Below are 27,678 nucleotides of genomic sequence, written 5' to 3'. Positions count from 1 at the left end.
TCAACCAACATCCTGGACCCTGAAACTCCATACAAATCTACACATCTCTATCTGTCCATCTGTCATAAACAAGCCTCATCAATACAGCATATACCTCCTAAAAACCCAAGCCTCATCAATGCAGTATATGCCTCCTAAAAACTCAAGCCTCATAAATACAGCATATGCCTCCTAAACACCCACATTCAAAATATCTAACTACCTATCTACAGCCAGACATCTTAATCCCAGAGAGTGGCCACAAGCAAACTGCCGTCATCACCCTTTCCTACATCACAGTATCCCCCTCCATCTAACACCACCCTCACTCTCTGTCCATCCTGCCCCTTCACCCCATTCTAAAGCCTAACCTTGATAAACATCAATCCTCCTCCACTACAATATCAACAAAGCTTCCATAATCACAACAAAGCCTCAAACACCACACAAACACATAATTACAAGTCTCATAAAAACCACCCAGACTCAAAAATACTTCCTAAAACAGTTCTTGACACACACACACACACACACACACACACACACACACACACACACACACACACACACACACACACACCAGGAGATGTTGTCAGACATGGCTAGTTATTTACAGAAAGTGACTGAGAAAAGCAACATTATAATTCTAATGGGGGACTTTAATTGTAAAGAGGTGAACTGGAAGGAATGGGACTCAGGAGGCCGTGAAGATCCATGGGGCACTATACTGTTAAATATAACAATGAATAATGTGATGACGCAGTGGGTCAAAGAAGAGACATGATTCCAAGGTGAGGACACACCAGCAAGATTAGATTTACTGCTAACCAAAGAACAAGACGTAATTGAATCATTGAAATATCTCTCTCCTATAGGAAAAAGTGATCATGTGGTCATTGAGTTCCAGATGATAATAGGGAATGTGGTGCCAAGAGATGAGCTTTAGAGGCAGGGAAGATACTACTTTGGGAAAGCAAACTTTACAGGATTGAGAAAAATTTTCTAAAATGCGGATTGGAGAAAATTCAGAGAAACGAGAAAGATACAGAGCATGTGGGATATCTTTCTAGACCTCTATCCTTCGGGAGTGGAAAAATATGTGCCAAGGGTAAGGGGGAAACAAGACAGGAAAATGGAGTGGTTTAATACAAGGTGTATGACAGAAAAAAAAGAGGGACATGGCATGGAACAACTGGAGAAAGAGAGGCAATAACAGAACAAAAGAAGAATAAAAAAGAACCAGAAATGAATATACAAGAATACGCAGAGAGGAAGAAAGGAACTTTGAAAAAGGTATAATAGACAAATGTAAGGATGAACCCGTACTGTTTTACAGATTTGTCAATGGCAAATTGAAACAAAATGAAGGAATCACCAAACTGAAAGAAGATGGAGAGGTCTATAAAGATGCAGCAATACAAACTGATAAAATGAACAAATGTTTCCAATCGGTTTTTACTTATGAAAGGGAGTTTGTGGAAGGGGAGGGAGTGACTAGAAATGTAGTGATAAAAGATATAAAAGTGGAAGTACAGGAAGTGTATAAAGTACTGGAAACTCAAGATGTAAGGAAAGCCCCAGGACCAGATGGAATCTCTAATTGGGTACTGAAAGAATGCAGAAAACAACTGGCAGATAAGATTCACAGTTTAATTGTGTGTTCTCTGAAAGAGGGGAAAGTGCTTCAAGAATGGAAGACGGCAAATGTGGTACCAATTTATAAGGGAGGAAACAAGGAAGAACCCCTGAATTATAGACCAGTGTCCCTAACCAGCATGGTCACAAAATTGTGGGAGAGAATCCTGAAAGATAGATGGATACTATATCTGGAAGAGATGAATATTTTGGCTGAAAGTCAGTTTCACTTCAGAAGTGGAAGGTCACGTGTTTCCAACTTGTTAAGCTTTTACTCAAGAGCGATTGACGTGCTACAGGATAGAGACGGTTGGATGGATTGTGTGTATTTGGATTTGGAGAAGGCCTTCGACAAGGTACCCCATAAGAGACTAATGTGGAAACTAGAGTATACAGGAGGACTGAAGGGAAACCTGGAATGGATGAGAGACTTTTTGAGAGACATACAAATGAGGACAGTAATAAAGGACAGGACTCTGGATGGAGGGAAGTGACAAGAGGAGTCCCACAGGGTTCGATGTTGGCGCCAGTAATGTTCCTGATTTACGTAAATGATATGGTAGATGGAGTGAACAACTATGCAAGTCTGTTTGCTGATGATGCAAAGATCTTGAAGAAGGTTGAGGCTGGGGAGGACTGTAAAATGCTGCAGGAGGATCTGGATAGGATACATGACTGGAGTCGTAAGTGGGAAATGAAATTCAATGCAAAGAAATGTAAAATATTGGAAATGGGTAAAAGTACCAAAAGGCCATCACTAAACTATTTGATAGGTAATGAATCAATCACAAAAGTGAGAGAAGAGAAAGATTTGGGAGTGCTGGTCCAGGAGAGTTTGTCACCAGAAAAACATATGACAGAGAGATGTATAAACTCTTGACTAACATAAGAGTAGCATTTCATTACATGGATGAGATGATCAAAAAATTGATAGTGGCCATGATCCACCCCAGGTCAGAATATGCAGCAGTAGAGTGGTCCCCACACAAAAAGAAAGATATATACAAGATTGAAAGAATACAAAGAACTGCAACCAAGATGGTCCCCAATCTGGCAGATCTGTCATACAGAGGCTAGAAAAACTGGATTTGCCTTCCTTAGAGGAAAGGAGAGAGAGGGGCGACATGATTGCAGTGTTCAGGGCCCGTACTTATAAAAACTACATCATAGTTAGGTGAAAGTCATAAATGTGAGACTTAGGGAGCACCTCATCATAACTAAGTCGAGACTTTGTTAGGTCGAAGTCACAAGCTGCTGAGTTAGCGGTTGGCGCTGCGTAGCACTTCAGAGTTTCGAAAAATGAAGAAAAATCTAAGAAAACAACAGAGAAAAGATGCTACAAAAAATCAGAAATTACTACGATATTTTCTTAAATGTTTTCAGGGTAAAGTAATCAGATTAATGTCATTTTTGAGGAATTATTAATTTACCACTTTGTGTTGTGGACGAGGACATGTTGCCTCTCCACACCACCCTGTAAACAAACACCACCACCGCTATCCAAGCATGGAGAACTCCAACAATGTAACAAGCAAACGTTCCAAAAAGCAAAATTGGACCCCCGATGCCACATATAAGCTGGCACAGTTGTATCTTGAGAACATACACGTGCTGAAGGGGGTTAAAGCCTTGTTTCTTGCCGTTGGTCTTGTTAGTGTCTCCCGCACCAAATCGGTCACAAAAATTATGCCTGCACGGTCCAAACGATATCTCTTGACCAGTTCTGCATCACTTAGCTCGTTAAGCACATCTTTCCTTTCACGAAAATGTCTTGGTTGACGCTGGCGAATTTGTTGTTGTGGTGGTGCGGCGGCCATCTTTACTGTTATGATCGAGTCATAAGCCGCGTCCGAAGCGCTATAACCACTCGGGAGGGGTCTTAAGCTATGACTCAGTTTAAGTCGAACATAAGGACTTATGACTCGCTCCTATGAATTTAGGACAGACTTTAGCCCTATGACTCAGTCTTAGTGTTTTATAAGTACGGGCCCCAGGACCATAATGAGAGTAGAAAAAATTGACAGAGAAGATCTGTTTGTATGGGATAAGAGAGTAACATGAGAGCACGGAATGAAACTGAAGAAGCCAAGCTGCTTGAAGGATATCAAGAAATATAGTTTTCCTTATAGATATACAGACCTGTGGAATAGCCTGGACAAAGAGATCGTCCAGTCTAAAAACTTAAACGAGTTTAAAGCAAAATTTGACTTACTGAGAAACAGAGACGGGACCCCACGAGCGTAGCTCATTTCCTGTATATTACAACTAGGTAAATACAACTAAGTAAATACACAATGACAGTAATGGCATAGCTATATCTTTCCCCATATTATAAACATAGCATACACTAGCCCTATAAACGCATTCCCCATGAACACAACATTGCCCCATTAGCAGCCCCTATAAACACAACAAAAGCTCTCATAAACACAAAAGCCCTATAACTCAAGAGACCCACAAAGACAACAAAAAGCCACCTATAAACACAAGAGTCCCATAAATACCAAACAATTCCCATAAACACAAGAGCCCCATGAAAGCCATAGACTCTACCATAAACATAACATAGCCCTATAAACACCACTAAAGACCCATAAACAAACCAGATCCCCATAAACACAGTCCAGGCTCGGTGTGACAGTCAAATCAGTACAAAAATGGTGGGAATTAAAGCCATTATGAGAGCGGAGCGGTAATATCCTGAGCAGGGAGTCACGGGTGGGTGGTCAACAGGTCATCGTGTTAACAAGCCCTCAGGGATGCCATTATGAGCTCCACCACTTCAATCTGCTCCCCCCGACCTTCCCTCCCCTCACTGTCCCCCCCCCCTTTCCCTTGTCACCACACTTTCCCTCCCCTCACTGTCCCCAATCCTTCCACTCACAAATGCAATGAGAACAAAACACTGTAGTCACTGGATTTACGACAGAATCTTTAATAACGGCCACACAACAGAACCCCAATACAAAATTATAGCCTGTTAAAGTAACCATACCCACTCCACTAAGATCCTTGGACTGACAAGTGACAATGGACTTACAGAACTCGTGGAAAGTCTACAGAATATGGGTGCCTTTTATCGAGTGGCTGGGAGTGCTCAGACTTTCTGCGTCTACCAGCCTATCAAATGCTCAGAGCTTACTTTATTGATACTTTGCAACTCTCCCTGATGCTCCCACCACCAAAGACTGTGAAAAGCATCAAAGCCGTGAGGGACATGCACGCTCTTGTTGTGAGCTGCTGGAGTGACCAGGGCCCTTCTTTTTCACTTCCTTCACTGTTCGTCCCACTGCTGCCCTTCCACATGCCAGAATGGGATACCGGTACAACAATCTCACCTGGCAAGAAAAGGCTCAGATTCTTGCCCTAAGGGAGGCCAAAATGTCGATGAATCTGATCTGTCAGCGTACTGGGAAGAGCAAATCAGCTGTATTTAGCCTCCTTGAAAAGGCCATGAGTATGCCTAAAGGTGAAATTTCATCCCATAAATCTGTGCCAGGGCATCCCAGAAAGATTTCAGCAGCTACTGACAAGCTCATCAAGAGGCAAATACAGTAATACCACGATATACAATACCCCGGCTTAGCGATGGAGGTACAAATACCACCATGCCCCGATACCCAATGGGCGAGCCCCAGTTTAACGATGGGCCCTCTGATGTTGTGCCCACAGACGACAAGCTGAAATTTTTAATCGTGCACGTTCCCGCAGCCAGCTGAGCCCGCACGCCTCCCAGGATGCACAGAAACGCTCACGCAGGCCCCATGACCATCACTCACATCGCGCTCACCCATATCGCTCTTCTCACATTGGCCATCTCAGTGCGAGGATCTCCCTTACACTCTCCCACCAAGCATCATGTTGCACCACCAACATTACGCAAGCTGTTATCATAGTGCATCGTAACTGTATTCGAGCAGTGCCGTGAGTAGAGCAGTGATACTAATCATGTGTGGAGTGCAATACTGTATGATTTTTGACCCAAATAAGTGTGATTATATCTGGCAAGGGTGCTGCACGTGGTGGAGCTAGTGGTGGTGCTAGTGGAGTACCTAGTTGTGGCGGTAAGTGGCCTGCTAGTGGCAGTGCTGGTGATGTTCCCGTGAATTGTGTACGTAAGACTGTCACTAGAAGTGAAATTGGAAATTCTTAAGCGCCATGACAAAGGTGAGGGCGTGCTATCGCCTTGGTTCTCCACCTGGCCCAGTCGACTGTCTCCACTACCATAAAGGAGGAGGAGGCCATTACAGCTGCTGTTTGGGAGTTTGCAACATTATCCGCCTCCCATATCACCCGCCAGCGAGAGCCTGTGATGGAGGAGCTGGAGCGGATGCTCTGCATATGGGTGGAAGATCAGAACCAGCGCAAGGCACCCATGAGCCAGGCAATAATATGCACTACGGCTCTCTCGCTCTGGGACGAATTAAAGGTCAAGCAGGATCTGGATGAAAGCGTAACCTTCAAGGTGAACCATGGGTGGTTTGACTGGTTCAAGAGGCGGGCAAACCTCCACCATGTGAAGACGTACGGTGAGGCGGCGAGTGCAGATACGGTGGCAGCAGCAGTGTTTCCTGACGAGCTGAAACACATCATCACAGAGGGTGGATATAATGCAAAGCAGGTCTTGAATTTTGACAACTCTGGGCTCTTTTGGAAGAGAATGTCCTCCAAGACATATCTTGCAACAGAGGAAAAGTCTACGCCGAGATTCAAGGCCTCGAAGGACCGGCTGACACTCCTGCTGGGGGGCAATGCCGAGGCGACCTCAAGTTGAAGCCGCTCCTAGTCTACCACTCCAAAAACCCCAGGGCTCTGGTGGGGTATGTTAAGAAGAATCTTGGGGTTATCTGGAAGTCGAACAAGAAGGCTTGGTTGCCTTTAGATATCTGTTCATCGTATGTCCACTTGTACTTCTCTCGTGTGCTGAAGAGGCATGCATCACATTAAAATTTGGCAAACAGATTTCTCGTGATGGTGGACAACGCGCCTAGCCACCATCCCGTGATGAAGGAATGGGCCAGCAATATTGAGGTGGTGTTCCTGCCCCCCAGCACCACGTCCTTGTTGCAGCCAATGGACCAAGGGGTGATAGCAGCCTTTAAGGCTTACTACAGGCAAGTCCTGGTTAACAAGCAATCACTTAGCAAGAATTTGTTAATACGAAGTTTTGGAATTTGCATCACCGCTTGTTTAAAGAGCTAGTAAAAATCCGCAATTACGAGAATCAAGACGAGAGTCGCGCCGCAGCTGTCCGCCGCGTGTACCCCAGCGGCTAGGAAAAGTCGCACTCTAGCTCTGCAAAGCCTCTTCCTGCCTTATCTTCGTAAACATTCTTCCACCCAACCTTGCCCAGTCAAGGTCGGTCTTGAAGGGTGCTTTTTTTTCTGTGCCAAGGATTATCACCATGACTTCTAAGCATTCCATTGTGGAGGAGTTGGGCCTCTGATTCTCCCACCAGCCTCCCACCACCGCACCCTCTCAAGCCTTCGAGAGAGGAAACGAGCCAGCCGGGCGGTGGTGAAGCACAGCTGGCATACGTTAGGGAAGACACTCGAACCCAAGTAAGACATCCAATTACTTGTTGAAGATGTTTCTTACATTTTCTAATGCTGTTGGGCATATTACCCTCTTGTATTAAATCCTTATTCCAGCTTAAAAAGATCAGGAAGTCATTTTTGGTGGTTTGGGGGGAGGTTGCTCAGAAGCCTTGCTCCCTAACCCTACTTTTCCCATAAGTTCTTCACTTCGTTTAACGAGAATTCAACTGACGAGCAAAATCCTGGCTCCCACTTAGTTCGTAAGATCGGGACCCGCCTTCGTCCACCGCATGATAAAGCAGTTGATAAGAGCCTGCGACAGTGATGACAGGACAACAGTGCAGCAGTTTTGGAAGGGGTACAACATATCCCACGCCCTTGAGAATATAACTGCTGCGTGGGACAAGGTTAGCCAGACGACGATAAACGGTGTGTGGTGGAAGCTGTGGCCAAAGTGTATGCACTCCTTCACCAGCTTCCCCAAGGGCATGCAAGCTTTGCCTGTCCAGTGTGTGCAACAGGACATAGTCCAATCGTCACACAAGGTGGGCTTTGGGGAGGTTGACGAGGATGATGTGAAGGAGGTTCTTGAGAGTCACAGGGAGGAGCTGAACAATGAGCTTCTCAATATGAAGACCCAGCAGGCACACACGGAGGCAAAGGAGGAGGAGGTTGTGCCTGAGGTCCGAGCTCTGAACATCAAAATCCTGAAGGAGATGCTAATGAAGCTGGACGACATAATTGACCTAATGCGAACACATGACCCCCTCCCAGGACGAAGCAGGGACACAGCTAATCGGTTCGAGGAGGGGATGAAAGTCTACAGGATGACGCTGGAGGAGAAGAAGAGGGCGGCCAGGCAGACTATGATCACAGCCTTCTTCCAGCAGGCCCCCACCACGCCAGCAAGTGACACAGGATCTCCCCCAGCCCTTGACAAGCAGAGCATCTCCCCAGCCTTCAACCAGCAGAGCATCTCCCCAGCCTTCAACCAGCAGTGCATCTCCCCAGCCTTCAACCAGCAAAGCATCTCCCTAGCCTTCAACCAGCAGAGAAACACTGAAGAACACCTCCCACCAAGGAAGTACTCGGCCCGTCATGTTGGGCCTAACCTCCAGCTGATCCCCGTCTTGCGTGTCACCTGTGTCTCCACTAAGGCACTCTGCCACTCCATCGCTGCCTTCCTCGTCCCGGCCTCCATCTCTCACACCACCTCGGCCACTGTCTCTGTCTCTCCCTCGCCACGATGTAAGCCACCGCAACTGACTCCATTGCTACCTCATACATCGCAGCAGTCTCCTTCACCACCTCACCGGTCATTGCAGCTGTCTCCCTCACCACCACCTCTGTCATCACATCACACTCCATTGCCACCCCCAGAGCCATCGCATCGCACCTCATCGCCACCACCAGAGCCAGCGCATCACACCCCATCACCTTCGCCTGAGTCATCACATAGCACTCCATCGCCTCCTCCTGAGTCATCGCATCGCACTCCATCGCCATCCCCCTCTGACCCTCCCCTGGAGATCAGGTTTGAGGGCCTTGAGGAGGAGGATTGAGTGTTGGGGAACACCACATGACCCCTAGCCTCAGGGAGGATAGCAAGGACGATGACCGTGACCAGACATGGACTTACAAGAACTAACTGATGAGAGGTGTCTGATATTTTCTAAGCTATTCCTTTTGATTTTCACACTTTAATTTTTGCTTTTAGTGAGTTCTTTACAGGTGTTAGGCTTTGGTTAGCTTCCTTGACAGCTGTTAGGCCATTTAGATTGCCTTTAACCCTTTAACCGCGGGCATTGTTTTGACCCGACTGGCCCCCCCACTCGGGTTCCAGCCAAAATGTAAACAAACTTTAAACCTTTATAACTCTGCACAGAATAAATCTAGAGCAAAAAATAAGGTACCAGTAGAAAGTACTAACCTTCGGCTTTGCAATGATCTAGGTTTCATGATTTCGTTGACTATCACTGGATGGGCAGTGCCATTAGAAGTGAGCGATCTAAAATCACTATTTTTCGCTCACACACCATTACCAAATGCCAACCTCATTCTGATAATAATACTATAAACATATATGAACACTGCACATACGATAAACACCCACTCTGTGTTCACTGAGGCAGGTAAAAGGCACTGTAATTGCCCGCACTTCACTGCCACATCAGCGCTGTTGTCACTCACCAAGCTGGATAGATACTGATGCGTGTTTGGTCAGGGGTGGAGTGGGGGGCCCGAGGAGTGGGAGGAGGGAGGTGGGGGTCGGCTGGAGTGAAAGAACTTAATAGCTACTCTCCCTTGAAACAATTGGCGTGCGGAAAAAAACGCATGGTATTCAAAATATTCACAAACATTCCAGAATGACACCCGCGGTTTGGTCCAGTTTTTGCAATGTCATTCTGGAATGACACCCACGGTTAAAGGGTTAAACCTGTTTTTGGGCTCATCTGGGTGGGTTTTGGACTTGGCTTGGGGGGAAATCCAAGGTTGGTAAACGATCCACGTTGAAATACATGTTAAAAGTACCCTGATATATGATACTCTGCCTAACAATGGGGTTTTACCTAACCCCATACAGGGTATGCCAGTATTGCTAAATCCACAAATCCCATCACAACAACTGAGGCAGGCCAACCTCACCCTCCTTGGTTGTGATGCAGAACGCACCAGCCAAGACAGTGGCTCAATCAGTAGGGAGGTGGCCTGCAATCCTACCAGACCCAGAACAGTTTAAGGATTTGAATGTAAAAAAAAAAAAAAGAGAGAGAGAGAGAGAGAGATCTACCAGAAGACCCGCTGACGTCGTAAAAATACCCTCGCTAATAACAATACAGCAGTCCTTTATGAGGCAGCCCTAGCATGTATTCAATATGGACAGTGGGTATTAGTGCTGAAGTTGTAACATGTAGAGGAGTATGGTATGTAGGAGGACTACTGGGCCTTGGTAGCAGGTTGTGAAGCCTATGCCCAGAGTCAGATACATAAAAATAATAATAATAATAATAATAATAATGTGCTGCTAGAAACACCTGAACCTGCCTCTTCACTTCCCAACCAAAAAATCCCTCCTGACTTGCAAGATGCAAGCTGCCCATCTTGTTTTCCCAAGAAAATACAGAGATTTCACAACTGAGGACTGAAGAAGGGTCTTACAAAGGGCAAGTGAACTTTCCACCCTCCTTGAAAGGGTTGCAGAATGCACCATTCAAGTGTGCTAAAATTACAACAATCTTTCAATAACATGCAACAGAAAAAAAAAAAAGTAAGTATGCCAGAATACTGCATGATGTTCAAAATACTATACACCAGAAATTTTCCTTGACCTCTTCAGTAACTGCAAGCATTCTGGATACAACGCCATATACAGTACACTGCAACTTACAACAAACCTCTAATAACAACTGCATACAACGTAGGATGAATAATAAATGTACGGAAAACAATAACAAATGACAAAAATAAAAAAAGTAATTTTCCTTCACCCATAAAATTGCCGGTAAGCACTTATCATATACAAAAAAAAAAAAAATAGTCACCAACATTTTGCGAGATGAATATACAAAATTTTGCTCTCAAAATTTCTGAATATTCATTGTAAAAATCATTTTTAAAAAATCCTATAAATATATAAAATGACTATCATTTATCAGACATAGCCATCATGACACTAATAAAATTATAAACACACTCTACCTGTAAAAGCCGTAAAATAATCCTGTGGATATCCAATATAAACATATGACAAAATACAAAATAAAACAACATAGTAATGGCAAAAATAATGAGCAGAGATTATAAAATACAAAACAATACAAAATGATAGTGTTAAGAAAACAATATATAATAGCTCATCATAAACTGTTATATCTGTATAATTTACTGATGCCATTTTATCAACAGCAAAAACAGTCACTTTTATGGTAAATTAAAATTCCTCATTTCCTCATATATAACACGGTACTTAATAAGTGAGATTTAGAACTGACTAATTCCTTTAATGGCCTTCTTGACTAATTCTAATCCAGTCAGGTTAGACTTTAATGATGGTAAAACAAGCCAGTAAAATAAAGGGGCATGTGTCTTCTTACTGTAATGGGAAAAGTATATGGTAAGATACTTATTGACAGAGTTTGGGAAATAACATAGGAATCAGTTGGAGAAGAACAAGGAGGTTTTAGGAAGGGAAGAAATTGTGTAGGTCAGATATTCACCCTAAGGTCTTTTGTGGAAAAGTTTCTAGAGAGGAGAAAGAAGTTGTATGCAGCCCTCATGGATTTGTATATGAGAGAGATGGGTGTGAGCTGGAAGCAGGGCAGTGAAATGGCAGGGGACAGGGAGACATGGAGGCGACTTGTTTGTGGCTACCCCTTACGGGATTAAGGCATCTGGCAATAGACAGATTCTGACAGGGTGGACACACAAGGAAAGTGGAAAATATTAAGAATATATGGAGTAAATGTGAAGCTGCTGAATGCCATGAAGAATATGTATGAGGGTGCAAAGGCTGCAGTATATATAGGTGGTGAATTGAGTGAATTTTTCTATCTGAATGTTGGACTGAACAGGAATGTGTCACACCTCCATGGCTGTTCAATCTGTAAATAGATGGGGTTATAAAAGAGATACAAGACAGGGCAATGGATGTTGGCGCAGCCCTTGTCAGAGAGGGAAACATTTAGAAATTTTCTGTTCTGTTGTCTGCATATGATACTGTACAGGTCCTCCCCCACCTATGAATAGGTTACGTTCAGAGACACTGGTCCCGAATCGATTTTTTTCCTTAGGTCGAAATGCATTTCATACACCTAACCAACAGAACATCAGTGCCTAACCAAGCCTTTTCAATGTGTTTAGAGCATTTACATTAGCTTACAGTTGGACAAATCTAACACAAAGCCTAAAACAAAATATTGAATATCTCATGTAATTCCATGTAATTTATTGAATATTTTACTTAATGTACAAATTCGTTTGAAAATTTGTAAGTCGACCATTCGTAAGGGGGGGAGGACTCGTACAGGTATTGTTAGGTGAAGACAAAGGGGAACTGCAAGGCTTGGTGAATGAGTTTGGGAAAGTGGGTATGAAATGGAATCTAAAGGTGGATGGAGGGAAGAATAAAGTTGTGGTCTTCAAGAGAAATGAAGTCACTGAATGCACAGAGAGGCTGGCTGATGAGGAAATGGAAAATGTGAGTGCATTTATGCATCTGGATATTATGATGAGTAAGAATGGAGGTTTAGAGGATGAAGTGCTTGAAAAGGTTCAACAGGGAAGAAAGGTTTCTGGCATTCTGAAAGCTGTGATATGAAATAGGAAAGTGGGCATGGATGTTTAAAAAAAAAAAAAAAAAAAAAAAAAAAAAAAAGTCATTGCATGATAGTATGACAACATATGGAAGTGACACTTGGACCTTGCTGGAAGGACACAAGTCAAGAGAGAGAGCAGTGGAAATGAGTTATCAGTATTTGAGAGGAGCATGTGGAGTTACAAGGAGAGAGAGACTGACAAATGAGGAAGTGAAGGAGCACTGAGGTGTGGCTTTGGATGTGGATGTGATAGCATGCATTAGGAGAAACACAATGTTGCGGACTGGCCATGTGAAGAGGATGGAGAGTGAAAGACTAATGAGGAGAGTGTAGCCTATGTGAGACAGGTTGGACAGGGAGTGAGAGAGGGAAGACCATGGATGAGATGGAGGGATAGTGTGGAGAGGTATATGAGAGAGAAGGATGTGAGCTGGGGAGAGAGTGATGAAATGGTGGGAGACAGGGCGACATGGGGGCGTATTGTTTGTGGCAACCCCTTATGGGGTTTATGGCATCTGGCTATAGATAGAAAACAAACTAGACCCACAGTACCGGTACCCCCATGCATAGAGTAGGGGCCTTGGGTTAGCCTATGACTGGTATATTTATAAAACTGGAAACTTTCCAGTCACATCTTGGGCATCTGAACTGATGCATACAGCACCTGTCCTTCATTCCGTAAGTGGTCAACTTTCAAAAATCTGTAGTCAACTGTCAAAAATCTGACATGCCTGGGAAAAAGACCTGTCTAGAAATCTAAATGGAATCAATCCTTGAATTTGGCTTTCTATTGTATTTTGTTTTTCTCTTGGAGGGAACTGTTTCTGAGGGCTCATGGCCTTTGGTTCCTTCTTCCTCGCATTAAAAAAAAAAAAAAAAAAAAAAAAAATACAGATTCTTAAATGGTGAAAAATAATCTGGGTTGTGGGAATGCTATACAGTATAGGCTAAGTAAAAAAAGTAAATGCAAAGAAAAAGGTACAGCACAAACTCATAAATCTGAAATGTTTGTTTCCAAAGGCTTAATGGAAGATGGAATTGCTACTGTACGATATTTTGGAAAGCAGAATATGACAGCAATGAAAAAAAAAAAAAAAATAGAAAACAAAAATGTAGTACCATGAACAGCAATCCAATGAAGCATCTTTTATTATTAATGTCTATTCTGGAAAGCAGAACAATAGAACTATATATAAAAAAAAAGTAGTATCATAAACAGTAAATTATATGAAGTGCCTTATATTATTAATGTACTGTATTACAGTATTCATTATATTTTTCTACAAATAAACTGTCTTCAAATACGAATTGTGTAATGAGAGATGATATCAACAGCCCCCCATTGCATAAAAATAATTTTGGAGAGTGGAGGCTTTCGGAAACTGACCGGATTAGACAGATTGTACTGTACAGTACTTTAATATGAAGCCAAAATGCGACCAAGAATCAGGCCCTAGGGTACAACTTGCGTGAAGTTCTTGCGCAGTGATTACTGATGCTTACAATCCAAAAACTTTACTCATATGGTGACTGTCAAATGCTGGAATAACCATACTGACTTTATCTGGGATGTTTATAACAACACTCACCATGCCTTGCAAGTAACTGAATGAAGAAAAATACATGTATTCAGAAGATTATTTTCCATTTTACTCCACTGTCAAAACACAATCAAACACAAAACTCATAAACATATTAAGAAATTAGCACACAAAAACACTTAAGTACCATAAATCCATCATATATACTCTCAATCATAAATGTATTTGACACGTGGTGACCGATGGTCTCACAATGACCGTTGTTGCTGATCATGGGTAAATTAAAGGTTTAACTTTCAGTACAGTAGAAAAAAAGTAAGACCTTACGGATTCACATCTTCTTCCACTTTGTTTTTTACATTTTTCTTATCATTTCAAAGGTAGTTTCTCTATACGTTTCATTTCCCTGATGCATGTACGTTACTCGGGTGTTACAGCAGACTCTTACTAAAATCTACTCAAACCCACAGAAATTAATCTATATTTGTATTCTGGCCAGTCAGGTAATGTTACCCTAAGTTAAGTTAGGACAAGTTAACTCTGGTTAGATTAGGTTCCACTATTTCATTAGGTTTGGTTAGATTAGCTACTTTGTTAGGTTAGGAAGAGTTAGCCTATGGTTATGCAGGGTTAAGCTTATGACAGTATATCTGGATCGATTAGTTTTAGTAAGTATCTGCCTTTGCGTTTGAGGAACAAACATGCATCAGGAAACTGCAGTGTAAATCACTGAAAAAGGAAAACAAAACCTGTTTGAAACTTCCTTACCACAATAAAAAGGCAGTAAACTCCAAATTATTAGACCTCGCATTATGCCATTAACTGGCAGCATACTATGAACTATATATGTATAACCAACAAAATCTTTTACAGTATTACAGCATGGTGAGTACTGTATACAGTAGCAGTACTGGGTATTTTACTGCAGAATACTGTACTGTTTATAGGGAAAACTCTACCGCATTTGAGGTTGTTTTTTTCTACTCGAATACTGTTGTTGTACAGCACAATATGGGTTTTTGTAGGACTATGCCCCCTCTAGGGGAGCTGAGGGGTAGTGCTGCAGTTTAAAAAAGCACTATACAGCATGATTTTGAATATAACAATTGGGAGTTTGTGGTAGTTCTATACAAAAATATGGAAAACAATCAAAATGATGGAGTGAACTGGTACGGTATTTCTGTTCTTTTACTAAACAGTTACTGTTTTTTTTTTTCTTTTGGGAAAAAAAAATAAAAAAATTCTGACTGGATATTGTACATTCATATATCACGTGAGCTTCCTTCTTTAAGCAGTATAGATAAAAGTAGCAATCATACACATACTGAAGAGGCTACAGGAAAATATTTTCAAACATTTCATACACTTCAGAATTTTATCATGCTGTCATGAACTGTAGATTTTCACACGCCGTATTCATCACACAGTTTGCTTACAAGAATGCCACGGTCTAATTCTTCTATGATCTCGGCATTCTTTAAAATTGTTAATGTAGTATGCTTCCTTTTCTTCGAAGTATTAGATGCTGAGATTTCACAGGCCATTACAAAGATCAACTGTTACAAAACTGTTCTGAGAGTTGCAGGGTATAGGGATAGGAAGCTAAGCACAGGTAGGTAGCTAAACAATGGCCATGGTAACCCCATATGACCCAGAAGACTTGTGGCCCACCACTAAAATATGTCAGCATGTCAAAACTAATGTGTGTTTTGAATGAGAAAACGTGTGGGGATTTCAATTCTCAAACTGTTCTGATTCTTGATCATTTGGAACTTCTAGCTGTTGGAATTTTGACAGTCAACTACAGCATTTTGGACCACAAAATAGCTTGGAATTTTGATCATACCAGAAACTCTAGTCATAAATAACACTCACTCACTTACAGGTAATGATACTGATAGATGCCTGGGATATATAGAGGTATGAGTTAAAAGATGATTCAGTTCTGTACATAAAGTGGCATCAGTAAATTTCATAAATATATAATACAGTACACACAAAAGCAACAACTGGTATACCCTGCAGCAGATACAGTCATGTGTCAACGAGTATTCCATAACAAAGTGAGCATATGGATGAGTTCACAGTGAAATCATGAGCAAATTAGTGATACACATAACATTCCTTAGCTTTTGTCTGTTTGCAGATACCGATAATTGCTTTTGTCTGTACAAAGTCATTAACATTCACACACAATCATACACCATACATACTTTTACCTATCAATACCATTTCCAGTCACAAACTTATTCCTTAATCCCTATACTGTATCTCATTATCTACCTTACATCTACTCTTCCAAACTCCTATTTCCATTAATGTATATACCTTCATTTACAAGATGTTTTCACTTAGTCTATAATTTATCAACTCACTTCTTCAGCTTATCTTTACCTGATATCTAACAATTAGTAAGGTAGCAATTTAGCTATCTACACACTTCGAGCCACCTATCTGTTTATATCAAATTATTTTCCTACCCAGCAATAGTGCTTGAAAGTTACTATTTATCCATCTATCTATCCATATATCCAGTTAAAGCAACTTAACCTTTCTACATAACAACCTATCTATTAATGTATTAATTAACCTATCTATTCACCATATTATCAATCCATCCCTCAAGTACCCAATCAACTATATTCAACAACTTCTCTATCTACCTGTCTATAAACATTTATCCATTAAAGTCAGCTTGTCTGTCTAACTATTTACCCCCAGTCAACCAGTCCATTCATCCATCAATCAAGCATAAAGGGTACTCACCAATGCTGATGCCCAACTAGTCAGGATCTGCAATAAAAACAATACAATATTACTATGGTAATCATAATAATAATACTGTTTAATAATAATAATAATAATAATAATAATAAATAATAATAATAATAAATAATAATAATAATAATGAAATGGCGGGGGACAGGGCGACTTGGAGGCGATTTGTTTGTGGCCACCCCAAACAGGATTGAGGCGTCTGGCAATAGATAGATAAATAATAATAATAATAATAATATTTCTCTAGTACAGTATAACAATTTACAGTCCACCTACTTCCAATTCACCAAATATTTTCTTTATAAGTTCTATATCCATCTTTCAAGGATTGCCTACATAATAATTATTCTACTGGTCCATATTTATCCAATGTTTGCATTTTTATCAATTCATCCATCTCTCCAATGGCCTTCATTAAAACCTACTCCGAGACATCCACTTATACAATCCTTCCAGTCAATAGTCTTCCTCCATCCATTCATTCATTCATCTATTCCACCATATTTTCATAGCCACTCACCTACTTAACCATTCATCTACTACAGCACTTCCTCTTCCATCCACCCATGCCCTTATCCATGAAATACATTTATCCTTTCTGACATCCATCTACCACCTCTACCTGCCACCTATCCCTCCCTTTCTCCCTCCACCCATCCATGCCTGTTTCCTTCACTGCCATCCCGCCCATTTATACTATTCAATCGATAAATCAGCAGCACATCTATGTTACCCTGCCTCCATTAATCCACCCATCCAATTATCCATTTACCAGTCTGTCAAGATAAGCACAGTTAACTACCTACCCACCCACCTATCTGTCTACCTATCAATCTATTTATGCTTTTATCATTCACTATTATCCACTCACTAACCCATCCACTTAAAATGAAATCATCCATGTACCTCCATACCTAACTATCAATCAGTCTATCTATCTATGCTATTACAAGGGTATATATCATCCATCATCACACATTAATGAACCCATCCATCCAGCAAATCATCCATCTACCTCCTCCTCCATTTCCATCCATTCAGCTCTCCCTGCCCAAGCATCAATTATCTGAGGTCAATTAATCCCCCAGTTAAGTCACTTAGGCTCTAATGACCTCCCAGGAGAGAGGTGATTAGCGGCAGAGTAGTAATTAGGAACTCCTGAACCTGCAATCCCCCTGGTTAATTGAATACAAGGCCAGAGAGGGTGTGTGTATGAATGTCTACCAGTCTGTATGTATATAATTCTAAAATAAGGTCAAAATTTATTTCCACAAGTTTGTTTCCTTAATACTTGGATACAAAGTTAATTCTAATGCACTACAAATACCAGTACTATGGTTAGGTAAATTACAAAGGTCAAATGTTTAACTCCCCTCCTCATACTCATCAGGATGTCAAGATGGAAGCATACTGCAATTAATGTGTCTAGTCCCTGTACTATATTGTAATTCATTAATCTGTTAATAACATTATCGTGTTGGAAGGGGGCACCTCCACACAGTGACACTGACATAGATGGACACAACTCCCTTCCTATTCCCTGAAAGGAGGATGATGGACTGCAAGAAGGGGATAACTTCAGTCTCATGGCTTCCTCAGAATAAAACTGCTGAATATACACCACATTTCCTGTTTATATGGTATAGCAGAGGCAGTGGGGGGGTGAGGGGGGGTGAGGTATTGGTGTTTCTTTCTCCAATTTGTCAACGAACAGTTAATCAACTTCAGCCTGCAGTCTGCTGGGCTCTAATTCAGATGAATCTAGGTTACAACTAATATGGTTGTAATAACAATATACTAACAGACCCTAGCAAACTAATTTTTAAACAAATTTGAATTGGTACCATCAACTTACTCTATACTTGCTTCATTTTACCAATTTTATTTGAATACTGTACACATATATTTCCTTACTTGCATCAAAAAGGTGCCGATTTTCAGAGTTGCTAACAGTGTACAGTATGAAAAACTAAACATTACATCCTGCACCAAACCTATTAGGGAAACCTACAGTCAGCAGCCATACTAGGTGGCCATGCATAATTTGCAAGTGACATGAGATTAGGTAAGCTTTAGTACAGTAGTTACAATGAAGCAGCCATGGACATGAAGTTTGTGAAGGATTTATTCCACATACCCTGTACTGAAGTTACATATTCTCCAGGACATCTTCCAAAACATAAGACTAATATACAAAGATTATCAATAATGACACGAGGATATTGTGACGATAACCATCAGAAACACAGGCCAGTTCTGCTTAATCCCTTGACCTTATAATTCTGTTCTTGCCATCTGAAATTTTTATCACCTTACGATTGAATGTTCAGACTGGAGGGGTTAAATATAGCCTTAATAAACCCTTTCCATATGAGAAGCCTTTCCAAAGCTCAATAAAATCATCCAGCAGCAGCAGGAAGAATAAAAAGGACATCACCTGAAATGAGGTGGCTAGAGCTTTGTTAAGACCCTAAATCCCACCATGTCATTTCCTTACTATTCATGGTAAGTTGTTGGACTATGGAGTCTATAACTTATATGTAAATGGGCAATATATATATATATATATATATATATATATAAAAGAGAGAGAGAGAGAGAGAGAGAGCTTGCATGGTACGACACCTTGCAGCTTTGGTGACTGCATGCATTACCAACAATCTCAAGAGTTGTCTGTGGTCATCAGTCTCTCAACCTTGTATACAAAATTCAAGCGACGTAGATGGCAGTTATTATACACTGCTCATAATACATTAGAGGCAATTCCCTTCTTGTTTGCAAACTAGAGCTCTATCGATCTACTGCCAGATGCCTCAATCCAGCAAGAGGTGGCCACAAACAAATCATCTCCATGTTGCCCTGTTCCCCACCATTTCCCTGCCCTTCCCCCAGCTCATACCCTACCATCTCTCACATACCTCTCCACTCCATCCCTTTATTTCATCCTCGGCCTCCCTCTCTCCCCCTCCACCTCACTCATACACTCTCCTTATTAGTCTCTTGCTTTCCATCCTCTCCACATGTCCAAACCACCTCAATGTGTTTCTCCAAACCCTTTCTATCACATACACATCCATCCATAACACTCCCTTTACTTCCTCATTTGTCAGTCTTTCTCTCCATGTAACTCCAATGTTTCTCTCAAATAACTCATTTCCATTGCTCTCTCTCTCTTGTGTCCTTCCAGCAAGGTCCAAACTTCACTCCCATACATTAAAAGTTGGTATCACAATACACTACCATCATAAAAAGACTTTTTTACTTCCATGCTCACCTCCCTATTTCTTATCACTGCTTTCAAAGAACCAGCCACTTTCTTTGAAAAACAAAATCTGACCATTTAATAGGGGCAGAAGTGAATTTTGAGTTAACTTTTGGCCAAAATCATCCCAGGACTAGGTTGCCCATGGGTCTGCATATCCCCAGCATCAAGATGTTAAAATCATCACCCTGCCATTTTATGAAAAGCCTAGAAAAAACTGCTGTACTTCATCATATGAATGATCACTGTGTTATAAACTCACGATTACCATGGGATGAAGTCACATCTTGCTTTTCTGTAACCTTCACAATGAATTGCCTCGTGCTCCTATTACTCATACAGATGAATGAAATTTTCTAAAGTATTTACTCTGTGACAAAATAACAGTTCAGAAAAAGGTTTAATGCCAACAATATGAATTTGCTCACTCATATGACTCACCTTCAAATTAATATGATAGTGAAACTGCAAGAGCTCCCATGTATAAAATTTACAACTGCAATTTCTCTCAATAATTTGTAATGTAATTACCACTGTGACTGATTTAGCAAGCTGTTGAAAAGCATAACTTTGAAGATACTTATCAATTATGCAACCTCATCAGCTTTACATGTAATCAGTGGTGAAGTGGCCACTCATCATGTTTGGACTTTCAGGCTGATTTAGTTACAAAGTCACTGTCATTAACAATTCATCCCTACTACCCTAATAACATAACCCAATTTAATTTAACCTAACAATGAACAGGAACGATCTGTAGGCAAAGAGATTCAGGTCCAAATCAATCAACTGCCCCCATATGATGCCAAAGCCCTGCCACCATCAACAAAGATAACTTGGTGTTCGTTAAATCTTAACCAGGGGGCTACTTTCCAATTTTACAACCGTGTGCAACGGATTTCATTGGAAAACTTAAAGTGTTATGAAATCTGACAAAACATGCATAAATGGATCAGAATAGGTGAAAAAGCACCACGCTGGCTGGATGGTGGAGAGGTGAGTGAGAGGGGTGGTGGCAGGTCAAGGTCACTCTCAGTGGCACGCAACTGAGAGAAGGCGGGCAGAGTCTTGTTTTCTGCTCAAACTTGTAACAGCAGTCTATAATATATTATTTTTACATTATGTACACTGTTCTGTGTCTTCATTGTGAAATTTGAACACTACACACTATATCGGTATAATAATGTAAAATTTTTTCCTATCTTACCGAGAAGAAAATATATTTGTAAATGTTATGCATATCGGTATTAGCTCTTCTAGGTTCAAAAAATAAAAAATAAAAAAAAAATAAAAAATAAAAAATGCTGTGAACAATCATTTACCACAACAGAAATTATTAGAAAAGTATAAAAAACAACCAGGCAGAAGACGATGTGATTCGGAAAGGCACTTCTGCTGCTTAACCCACCCCATCCCGACCACTTTTCCACCACTGACTCCCCCCATTCCCGACCATTTTTGGAATTTTTTTTTTTTTTGACTCAAACCTCCGCTTTTGGTGAGAAACATCGAAAATTCATAGAGAAATCGCTCACCTGAGGTTTAAAATATTCGATTCAGGTAGGAGTACCTCCTTACCTTACAGGGTTTTCCAACAGGCTGGCACCAAAGAAAACAAGTTCTATAGGAGGAAAACTATTTCACACCACTCATAAACGGTATTTATTTATTTACTTAGTACGAATTTATATGTAGTACGAGAGTACAGTATACTGGTTTTCAGGCGGTAATATAGGCATTATAAGCATTGTTTCACTCACTAACTCATCACCATACCTGACCTTTTTTTGCCACATTACCTGATCATCATTTCTGACTGTTTCTTCCTCTAATGCTATGTAAAGTTTGTCCTCCACATTGTCATCGATTGGGGAATCACTCTGGCCCTGAATTTCGTACTGTGGCATGACATGGCTTTACTGGCCAGGTCACTGATAACAGGTGAATTGCTGAGACAATGGCATGCAGGGGGGGGAGGAGGTCATGCTGGGTAAGGCATTGTCCCTGCCTGGCATCTTGTAGACGAAGGTGTCACGTGTATACGTACCAAAAATCACTCAAGAAAATTGAAAATTGTGCAAATTAGGGACCTTGCAATTGATTCGTGTTTATGTACGTCGACGGGATTGGCAGTGACAATACGTGTGGACGTTAAAGAATGTCGACGGGACGCTGCGGGTTAAACTAACCCACAGGCTTACCATACACAATATCAGCATCTGAGATACTGTACCAGGTATTCCAACCATGAGAGGTTTACTAGTTTACATGAAGCTACAGGGTCCAACTGATGTCACAGTGGGCAGAAAACAGCTAACATGTTAGCCGTTTTTGCGAACAATATGACCATCAGTCGACGGGTTTCAGTATGCTAAGTCAGGAGGTTTATTGCTGCAGTAAGTACTGGACTCAAAACTGATTAGCAATTTTTCATATTTTTTAACTGTGAAGAAAATATTTCACCACTGCACCAGGTATGCACAGCACAGACTTGGCCTAATTAAATATTGCACACAAAAATGGTTATTTCAGCAGTTTTTGCCCCGTGTGAATTCACCTTTAGCCTGAAATTTGCTACCCACATACCATGAGTTTTTTGGGGGGATACCGCACACATACTTTATTTGAGGCAACTGAAGCACCTTCCCAAATCAGTTCTTCTTCTTCCTGATGGTATGTCATATTTGTCTTATCATTTCTGGAGTGGTAAATAAACATTTCATGCAAAATCTGTTTCCCTGTTGTTTTTAGCTATGTTCCACTGTCAACAAGTTTTGATTTGTCTGTGCACTGGTGGAAGAGACTGTCCTAACCTAAATACTTAACTAAACCACACCTGACCTAGCTTCACTGTACCTAATACTTAAACTTGTAGCAGCCGTGGCTCAACGGGTTAGAATGCTCTGACCAGAGGGTCAGAGGTTCAAGTCCACCCAAGGGTCATTGGTAAACATCAGGAAGGGAATCCGGTCATAAAGTGCTAAAAGCTCCAAAAGCTATGTTCTACACCTGGAGGCAACGCCTTAGCACAGGGATCAGCGCTAGGGGCCAAAACAAGCTCAATAACCATAGATTCACTAAGCAGGATGATGGAAAAAGAAAATAATTGGAAGACAGGAAATGTAAGGATAAGCCCACTAATATTTCAAGATGCTATCATGCCAATAGAAGAAAATTACAAAATATAGGGTACAATAAACACAATTGAAGTATTTCTAAAATTAAAAAGACTAAAAATGAATGAACATAATACAAGGCAATCAGCATTAGTTGGGAAGGGAAAAACAGTAAAAATAAATGGTAAAGAAATTATATGAACACATAGCCATATGTACCTGGGAAAAATTATACAAGAAAAAGGGAAACAGAATAATGAAGTGGAAAATATGGTAAATAATGCAATGGTAGCGGCAAATGAATTTAACAATACAGTATAGAAAAGAACTATAAAAAGGCACAATTAAATTGGGCTAAAATAATTTAATACCTGTGTATTACCAATAATGTTGTTTGGAGTGGACAGTGGGAAAACATTAAGAGAAAAAGAAAAGCTCTAGTGTTCAAACTCAGTTCCTGACAAAATTAATCAGAGGACCAAGGATGACCAAGGACAACACCGAAATGTGCCTTACTAAATGAAACAAAGGAAATAAAAATAGAACACAAAATTAACCAGAGAAAACCTGAACATTACACTGATCTCAAGAATAGGGAAGAAGAAGCTGTTGAAGTAAAGATGAAAAAACATTGTGAGATTTTGAAAGAAAGTACATGAGAGAAATAAAAGACATTAAAGAAAAGTACAGCATACCTGAAGACCTAGAAACATTAAAAGAGAGAGGGGCAAAAAGGGTAATAAAAGAAAAAATAATGACAAAAAATAAAGACGAAATTTGTGAAGACACGAATAAAGGGATTAAGACAAAGGAATCTGGAACAAGAAATAAGCCTACAGAGATACCTAGAGGAAACAGAGTTTGGAAGTGCAAAGATAATATTTTTGATGCAAACCAAAATGCTAGAAGTGAAGGAAAATTATAAGAAAACGTATGAGCCTAACCAAATACATAACATGTGTTAAGAAGAGAATGAATATCAGCATCATTTACCGGTATTCATATGTGAAGCATACGAAGATTTAACAAGAGAAATTAAAAGAAAGGAATCAAAAACAGAAATACTAACACAAACTGAATTACAGGTTGTAGCAAATACAGTGGGCAGAATAATGAAACGAAGAGAAGTGATTATGAATATAAGGAGCAACACAGAAATGAACAATAGAGAGAGACAGAGAAAAAAAAAAAGCCATCATGTTTAAAGACAAATACTCCTGGATGGGAGTAGGCACCAACAACAACAACAACAAAAGGGGACACAGCAGGGTGGGGGAATAGCATTCAGTTGGGAAATGAAAACCACCTTCGAGTACACTGAGCAGAGGTACAACTTAAGGAACATGATAAGAAGTGGAAAAGTTTTCAGTAAGAAAAAATAATTTACGGTAGTATCTATTTCCTTTATTGCCATTTGTTTTGCAGGCAATCTTAACCTGCCACGTGCAGGCTATTTTTAGCCCTATGGGTCACCCCAGTGCTGGCCATTTTTCAACCTTTTTTATTTTGGCTAAAATGATAGATTTTGATGTGGAAGCAACGAATTTCACCATTAAAATGTTCACTGAGGCTTGGAAATGAGTTTTATTGAGTCCTGCATACACGTGTACGGGTATAGCCGCTCTCTCACACTCACCACGTATGTGAGAGAAAGCAGTTTTCTGTGTAAGGTAAATGCAGGTATTTATGCTGGGAAGGTATGGCAATGTTCAGTACACTTTTCTGATTTCTTATTACTTCAGCATCTATCACAATTTGCATGTCTTTCTCACTGTGAATCCATTATCTTACATTTAAGTGAAGATAGGTACAACCTAACTTCATTAAGTACAGTCCTGGCACTTAAAAGACGATATTTACAACTTGACTTCACTATGTAGTCCCTACACTTACAAGAAAATATTTACAACTCACACTTACATGAAAACATTTACAAAATGCCTTCACTATGTACAGCACTGAGTAAGGCACACAGGCAGAGTGAGGCAGAGCAAGCGTGAGGAGGAAAGTGAGTGAGTGTAAGGCCTTGACAGCATGGGGAATGGTAGAGGAACAGTTACCTTACATGCCTGCCAATACCTCAAATCTTGAAAAATGTGGTCACAGTGAAGTTTTTTATATTAAACTGTTTTAAAACGACACTGGCACTGGCCGCAGAATTGTCAGACCGTTTAAAAACGGCACTGGCACGCGGCAGGTTAACATACCCAGTGGATTTGTGCTGTCATATAGTGTATGCCTGTTTGCATTTTTTTGTGCAAATGAATATTTCTATTTTTTATGAATATTTTTAATTTCCATGATCTTGGGTTAGGTTAATTTAGATCGAGATATCTTAGGCTGAGATAGCTTAGCTTAGCTTGTTGGATGAGCCAAAAAGGACCATCAGAGTAAGTTAGGTTACATAAATTTTTACTAGTGGACAATACACTCCCCAGGTAGTGCAATATATTTTTCTGGCAGTTTTTGATGCGATTCGAATGTTTCTAACCTTCATTTTTTTCAGAAATGCCCCTCACCGAACATAATAAAACTAACCAAACCAAACACAACATACCGGCACCTAACCTATCTTAGGGGAGTAATAATCAATTTCCGAATGGGGTAATGGGAGTTATTTGTGATCCTTAGGGACTATACTATACGATAATGGTGCTAAAATTCCAAAACTGCATATTGTTCATTCATTCATTCATTGCCAGACGCCATGTATCCCAAACGGGGTGGCCAAGGGCTTAGAGTTAATTGTTTTACAGGGAGGGGCACTAATCCTCCACCAACCCCACACACGTAGGGAGAACGTTATGCCAACAGCATCTGGTGTTCCCAGGTGGTCACCCATCCAAGTACTAACCAGACCCAACGTTGCTTAACTTCGCTGATCGGATGGGAAGCGGTGTACTCAACGTGGTATGGCCGTTGGCCCACTTGTAAAATAATACCTAGTTGGGTTAGGTTAGGTTACTTCTGTTTGGTTAAGTTAGGTGGCAATCAAGAGCTCCTGCAGGGTTAGGAAGTAGCCTAAGATTGTCATAGACATATTTATGATTATTATTCATTTCCACAACAAATAATGCCTCAAAACACTACATTGAAATAGAAAGCTAATTTTGGAAAATAAAAAAAACAAAAACCAGGAAATGGTAATTTACTACCCTTAAAAGTCAGAAAAATACAAACAATAAACTGGAGGAAATATGAATTGAATTGATAAAAAGGCCTTCTACTGCCTCCAATAAAGCGCACATTTACCTTTTCCTTTTTTTTTTTTTTTTTTAACAGAAGCTTAAGAGAAGTATCATTTACCATGCCATTTACCTGCCTGTACATGTTGACTTGCTCTCGCCTGGTCTACCTGACCCTGGTAAATTAGGCCTAAGCCACAAGTACAATTTTTCCATCTGAATAATTCACAATACTGTGAAATCAAGACTCATACCTGTGAATCCAGCCAGCGTTGTTTCGACGCCCCTTAATCACCAAAGATAACACGTAGGGGCCCGACGGCTTGACGCAGAATTCAACGCCAATGCGCAACAAGGAGCATCCAGTCACGGCTCGGCTTACCATCACTCGTCCCTACCAATTTAGGGCCACATTCATGTTTACTTGTATAGTAACCAAGCACACTGTGTCAACAGTAACAATATGCGAATAGGAAACGTCGATCTTCACGTGCAAAATAAAAATTAAGCCAAAGAGTTATACAACCACGAGTTCTCCACCTCGACGCTTGGAGTATAGCACCGTCTGCCAACAACACACCTGTAAATCCACATAGGTCATGTGACTCCGTCATATAATTATTTTATCAATCTAAACAAAACCTAATTAAATTACTTTGTGAAAACCATATATATGAACGAAAAAAAAAAGGGGGAATTTAACCAACTTACAGATTGGTTAAGAAAATGTCCACGTCACATAATTGAGGATAAAAAACGGATACATTCTTGATAAACTGAACCAGAATCGTATTGCTTTCATTTTTTTTTCTTTCAAATTAAGTAATAATTATTCATGCACAAGCTACGCATTACCACTCGATTTATCTTATCTATGCTCCAAAATGAAAACTGGAATATCTGAAAACGGATGGAAGGTAGAAAGTAAAAATAGGAAGGGATGCGGAAGAAAACATGTTAGCTAATATATGTTAGATGACGAGGGAAGTGAAAGTGGATGAACATGTGGAAGAAAATCAATGTTAAATGAATTATAAGGTGAAGTAAATGGAACAGAAAGTGATGCGTGAGAAAGGAGAAACATTATTAACAGCGGATGCGCATCAGGGAGAAAATAATGAACGCTAAAGACCACAATGACTGAATGTAGGACGAAAATAAGTATAACTACTTACGAAAAGGAAGATAGTACATGAAACAGAGGTGAAAATGAACAGATCAGGAGAAAGAGAGAGCACGAAACGGTAGGAAGTACCTATGTAACATTCATTTCTTGCCGACAATAATCCTCCCTCGTTCCTTTGTGACATGCAATCCTACATAGCCGATC

At 40.5% G+C, this 27,678-nt stretch overlaps 1 long non-coding RNA gene and 1 other non-coding gene across 2 annotated transcripts in view; both read right to left on the bottom strand.

The window, feature by feature from the left end:
* Positions 1 to 26,669, bottom strand: part of LOC145411132 (uncharacterized) — a 120,763-nt gene extending 94,094 nt beyond the window's left edge. The window contains exons 1-2 of the long non-coding RNA XR_013899377.1: positions 26,603 to 26,669; positions 16,774 to 16,800 (exon numbers count right to left, since the gene is read on the bottom strand). This is a non-coding gene — a long non-coding RNA (uncharacterized LOC145411132). The remainder of the gene's footprint in view (positions 1 to 16,773; positions 16,801 to 26,602) is intronic.
* Positions 25,969 to 26,087, bottom strand: LOC145411253 (5S ribosomal RNA). The gene has a single exon (XR_013899381.1). It is a non-coding gene; the product is annotated as a 5S ribosomal RNA (ribosomal RNA).
* Positions 26,670 to 27,678: the final 1,009 nt, after the last annotated feature.

This window comes from Coenobita brevimanus, chromosome 88 (assembly GCF_032717465.1).
Source record: "Coenobita brevimanus isolate Jiangsu-jjx chromosome 88, ASM3271746v2, whole genome shotgun sequence".
Classification (NCBI taxonomy): domain Eukaryota; kingdom Metazoa; phylum Arthropoda; class Malacostraca; order Decapoda; family Coenobitidae; genus Coenobita; species Coenobita brevimanus.
This window is presented reverse-complemented; position numbering and strand designations above follow the sequence as displayed.